This window comes from Meles meles, chromosome 10 (genome assembly GCF_922984935.1).
Source record: "Meles meles chromosome 10, mMelMel3.1 paternal haplotype, whole genome shotgun sequence".
NCBI lineage: Eukaryota > Metazoa > Chordata > Mammalia > Carnivora > Mustelidae > Meles > Meles meles.
Window position 1 is genome coordinate 52,765,286 of NC_060075.1, and position 6,127 is coordinate 52,771,412.

The window sequence follows — 6,127 nt, forward strand, 5'->3', positions numbered from 1 at the left end:
TGGATTCTGGCTTGAAAAAATAACAATTGTAAAAAGACATTTCTTGAGATGATAGGGAAATTTGAGTTGTTTTTACTATAACTTAAGAAATGCATACTTTGGGGCACCTGGGTGGCTCAGTGGATTAAAGTCTCTGCCTTCAGCTCAGGTCATGATCTCAGGATTCTGGGATCTAGGCCCGAATAGAGCTCTCTGCTCAGCAGGGAGCCTGCTTCCCTTCTTCTTTCTCTCTGCCTGACTCTCTGCCTACTTGTGATCTCTGTCTGTCAAATAAAATCTTTTAAAAAAAAAGAAATGCATACTTCATTTTGATAGATATAAAAATGGCTTTGTGGTTACATTTAAAAACATGTTTTTGTCTTAAATTTAAAGCATCATGAAGTAGTCAGGATAAAGTATCATGCCTTCTAAAATTTGGTTTTAAATACTCCAGCCAAGAAATAATTAATTAATTAAATAGAAACAGCTCCGGTTTATCAAGCCACCCCTTACACCAGGAAAGATAAGAGCCCATTGTTCCTCAGTAGCCACAGCAGTATACTTTCCTTGCTTCAGACATTTGGATGGACGTCATGACTCAAGAACTGTGGAGGTCAGAACTGAATCAAGCAAAAGCAGCAAATTCACGATTAAGAGCCAATTCCAGCTTCATGGTACCTGACACCTGCTTCATGGCCCTGGTTTGGGCAGCAGATCTGACAAAGGACACAGACAAACCAATATTGATGGTAAGGCAGATAATTTTGTAGAACATTTCTGTTTCCAAGACGATCTGTCCATCAGGGATGGAAATGACATTCATTGGCTCATAAGCAGACACATCACCAGCTGTGTATCCATGAGTGGTAAAGCAGTCAAGGAGCTGCTACCAAAAGAATCGTTCATTTGAGCTGCTCTCTCCAACGGATTGGAGTGTAGGTAGAACACATCACCAGATAGTCTTCATGGGCAGCAGAGATGTGACAAAAAGCAACAGACTGTTTGGATAACTCATCATAGGTGAGAGAAGCATGTTTGTTATCCTTACAATATTCTCCTAAACAGCCAGAATAAGGAGTCAGATACTGATGTGGGGCAGAATCAGTAGCAGCAGCTGAAACCACAATGGTGCCCTTCATAGTATCTGTAAGTCTCTTTACCAACAGTGCAACAGTGGATCTCTTTGGACCAATAGCAATGTAGATATAGTACAGCTTCTTCTTTTCATCAGATCGAACATGAAATATTTCTGGTTATTGATTATGTCAATCTTTGACGTTTTGTCAGTCCATTGGCCAACATTAAACAGCTCAGGTTGACAAGGATCAATTGGCACCAAGCTATCCATAGCCTTAATGCCAGTCTGAACTGGTTCTTAGAGATTGGAGGAATAATCCCAGGTGCTTTTAGGCCAACTTGCCTATGGTTTTTGGATCCAATTACCAACGGCACCTACTACAGTTTCTCACCAACAAAAACATCCACAATGGCTCCTGTCCTCTTCACAGTATCTCCTTCCTTAATTAGTTTTCATTTCTGAACACACCACCATCAACATTATCAAGTTCCAAGTTCAGACACATACACTTCAAGCTTGGAAGAAAACTCTACCATTTCTTCTGCTTGGACATTTCTCAGCCCATGTACTTGAACAACACCATCACCAATACTTAAGAGACACCCAGTCTCTTCAGGGTCAGCAGAGGTATTAGCTCCAAGAATACACTCTTCAAAAACAGAGGACATCCCAGCAGTGCCAGTCTTCTGAGGACTGTCTCCTGTTAGAGACAGGAAGTTTCCTTGTGACAATTAAGGATGATTGCCAAGCATTTCTGGAGACCAGACCAGCCTTCTGAGAGAAGATGAAAGCCACAGCCCACGGCCATGTGCATAGACAACATTTTTTTTCTTAAAACTAATTTGGTTTTTTTCTAGTGGGGCTCAAACTCACGACCCCAAGATTAAGAGTCACATGTTCTTCCTACTGAGCCAGCCAGGCATCCCCAGATAGCATCTTTAGAGCTCTCCCCAGGTCCTTCCTCTCTAGCTGCAGCCTCTGAACCAACTCCCAAACAAATATCTGAGATAGTATACTAGTATAATGAGATAATTATATTAGTATTAGACAAAATACAGTTTTAAGAAAAAATTCTTATTATGGATAAGGAAAGTCACAACATAAGAATAAAAACAATAATTCATTCGAAAGATAAGACAATTTTATATATATTCTTTAAAGATTTATTTTATTTGAGGAAGAGTGCATGTGTGCACATGCGTGATTTGGAGGAGGGACAAAGGGAGAGAATCTTCAAGCAGACTCCCTGCCAAGTGCAGAGCCAGATGCAGGGCTTGATCTCATGAGACCCTGACCTGAGCCAAAATCAAGAGTCAGATGCTCAACCAACTGGGTCACCCAGGTGCCCCTATGATTTTTTTAATTTTTAACTTTTTATCAAGAAATTTTCAAACATATAAAAGGTAGGAAAAAAATGGTACAATGAACTCCTTTGAGTAAACCACTGTTAATATTTACATTTTGTCATATTAACTTTATTGCTTTAGCTATCTATATTTTTTATGATGATTGAGCTGTTTCAAAGTGTCACACACAATGACGTTATGACAAAATACTTTACACATCTAAAAAAAAAATGACATTCTCCTATCTAGACACAATGGTATTATCACAACACAAAAATAATTCCCTAATTTTATCTTATATCCATTCTATATTTAAATTTACCCATGTTCTCAAAATGTTATAAATAGCTCATTTTTTCATAGCGGGATTCAATCAAAATCATCTATAGTATCTGATTGTTATATCTCTTAAATTTCTTTTATTTTTTTATTTTTTAAAGATTTTTTATTTTTTTAATTTTTATTTATTTATTTATTTTTAAAGCTTTTTTAAAGATTTAAAGGGTCCGTGATCAAAGGAATGAGACTGATGCAAAGCAAAAGTCAAGCAAAGCTTTGTTTCAAGCCAAGGATCGAAAATCATACCGACCGGTAGGGGTCGTCTCTCACGAAGAGGCGGTGAGGACGACCCCGGCAAGGCTGCTCCCCACGACAAAGATGCGACGACAACAACCCTAACAACACAGAATCTGCTCCCCATGACGCCACTCCAACAAAGCCGCTCCAGACAAGGCTGCTCCTGATGGTGCCGTGGCTGGGGCCGCGAGGCCGTTCATGGTGGTGCTGCGGCTTGGCGCGGCAAGGCCGCTCACTTGAGGCAGTGCTGCAACCCCTCCCCCCCACGACTATTACTCCAATGACTACCCTAAATGCTATCCCAACGGCTATTCTAACTCCTCCTACATCTCCTCCTACTACTCCCCCGCCCCCAGCCTCACAGACTAACCTTTATAGAGGTGGTTGAGCCCCGCCCATACACAGGTGGCCAATGAGATTGCAATACACAGGGAAAACTGCACAGTCACGCTCGGTGGGCAATATGGGTGACCAATCAAATTTCAATTCACCACAGTAAATATATGCATGCCCCACTGATTGGATGTCTCCATCCGGCCTGGCCTACCTCCATATCCAGGGCTTGCGAGCAAGTTCCTCTAGGAGGGGCGGGGTCAATCTAAGTTTACAACCAAACCACTCCCTCTGGCTAACCAGACCCCTACAATATCTCTTAAATTTCTTTTATTTTTTTTATTTTTTAAAGATTTTATTTATTTATTTGACAGACAGAGATTACAAGTAGGCAGAGAGGCAGGCAGAGAGAGAGGAAGGGAAGAGCCTCCTCGCTGAGCAAAGAGCCTGATGTGGGGCTCGATCCCAGGACTTGGGATCATGACTTGAGCCAAAGGCAGAGGCTTTAACCCACTGAGCCACCCAGGCAACCCTATCTCTTAAATTTCTTTTAATCTATAGCTATTACCTCTCCTCCATTTTTAGGAAATCCCATTTCTAAGAATCTACCCCAAAGATAACACCAGTAAAATTTATTTATTTTTTTTATTGGTATAATTGACATACAACATTATGCTAGTTTTAGGTATACAACATAATGATTCCATATCAGTATGTATTGTGAAATGATCACCACAATGTCTAGTTAACAACCATCACCATTTATAGTTCTAGAATTTTTTTCTTGTGATGTGATTTAGTCTCTTAGCAACTTTCATATATGCAATATAGTATTATTAACTAGTCACCATGCTGCAAATTACATTGCCATGACTTATTTATCTTATTACTGTAAGTTTGTACTTTTTTATTTCCTTTATCCATTTTGCCCGCCCCCTAAACCCTGCCTCTTGTAAGCACTAGTCTGTTCTCTGTATTTATGAGCCTGGTTTTGTGGATTTTTTGTTTTGCTTTTTAAATTACACATGGGAATGAGATCATAATGAACAACAAATTTTTTTTTTTTAAATATTTTATTTATTTGACAGAGAGAAATCACAAGTAGGCAGAGAGGCAGGCAGGGAGAGAGGAGGAAGCAGGCTCCCTGCGGAGCAGAGAGCCTGATGCGGGGCTCGATCCCAGGACCCTGGGATCATGACCTGAGCCGAAGGCAGCGGCTTAATCCACTGAGCCACCCAGGCGCCCCAACAACAAATTTTTAATACATATGTACAAACCAAATGTCTATCTATAGGGGACTAGGTGCATGAATAGCCATACTATGAAGTCCTATGCAGCAGTTAAAAAAAAAAAAAAAAAAAGGAAAATCTCTTGAATACTGCTATAAAATCATCTCCAGAATATATTGTTAAAATGCATAAATCATGTCACAGACAAGGTGTACAGAATCCTACCTTTTAACTAAGAAATAATCAAAGAACAAAGCATAAAAAAGAGCAAAGCAAAAACAAATAAAAATAAAAGGCAACACCATTGCAATTCATACTGTAGATATTAAAAAACAGTAAGATATTAATGCCAATAAACTTAAATGCCAACAAACTTGAAAATTTAAATGAACAAGAAAAATTTAGGGAAAGACCAACTTACCAAAATGTACACAAAAATAAAATCTAAATAGGGACACCTGGTTGGCTCAGTTGGTAGAACACGTAGGTTCTAAATTCAAGCCTCACCCTGGGCATAGAGATTCTCAAAAATAAAATCTTTTAAAAGAAAAGTAATTAAAAAAATAAGTAAGTAAAATAAATAAAATCTAAACAGCTCTACACCTATTAAAGAAAATGAACCCAAAAGAAATCTCAAGCCCACCCGCTTCACTAGCAACTTCTTCTAAATTAACAAAGAAATAACATCAATATAACACACTCTCATAGAGAATACTTCTCAATTTGTTTTATGACACCAGAATAAACTCAACACCAAAACTAAAGGAGGATTTATAAAGACAGAAAATTACAGACCGATTTTTCTCATAAATCTCATAAATCTATTGTTTAAAAATCCCTAAATCAAAATGGTAGCAAATTGAATCTAATAACACATAAAAAGAACAATACATTACAACTTTGGAAGAAAATTGGTTAATATTTGAAAATCAGTCAGTGCAATTCATTACATTAACAGAATAAAAGGAAAATCATGCAAACTGGCAGGAATATGAAATAGAAATTAAAAGCTAATTCTAACCAGGTACCTCAGAGTTGTATGATAAATCTATAATACAAGCAAAAAAATACACAATTATTCCCAGGGAATCAGTTAGCAACTTGGTTTAGAATATTGTCAAGGAACCTTCTATTAGCTATTACCTACCCTGATCATGAAGCAATGTTGGAGACATCCAGTCAAAATTCTATCACCAGTGAAAATGTAAAATGGCACAACTACTTTAGAAAGGAAAAATTGCATATCTTAATATACTTACCATATGACCCAGTAATTTCACTCCTAGAAAAGAAATGAAAATTTATGTTCACAAACGACTTCAATTAAGAAAGTTCCCAAAGAACCATTCATAGCAGCTTTATAATAGCTAGAAACAGCCCGGATGTTCATCAATAGGAGAAAGAATATACAAACTGTGTTACATTCATACAATGAAATATTACTCAACAGTAAACAAATTACTGACACATGCAACAGCATAAATGAAAATCAAAAACAAGATGACGAGTAAAGCAGATAGACACAAGAGTACACACTGCATGATTCCACTTATATGAAATTCTCAAACAGGTGAAATTAATCTATA

The 6,127-nt window shown here is 37.8% G+C and overlaps 1 pseudogene; it reads right to left on the minus strand.

Moving 5' to 3' along the window:
* Positions 1 to 444: 444 nt before the first annotated feature.
* Positions 445 to 1,880, minus strand: LOC123951516 (annotated as a pseudogene).
* Positions 1,881 to 6,127: the final 4,247 nt, after the last annotated feature.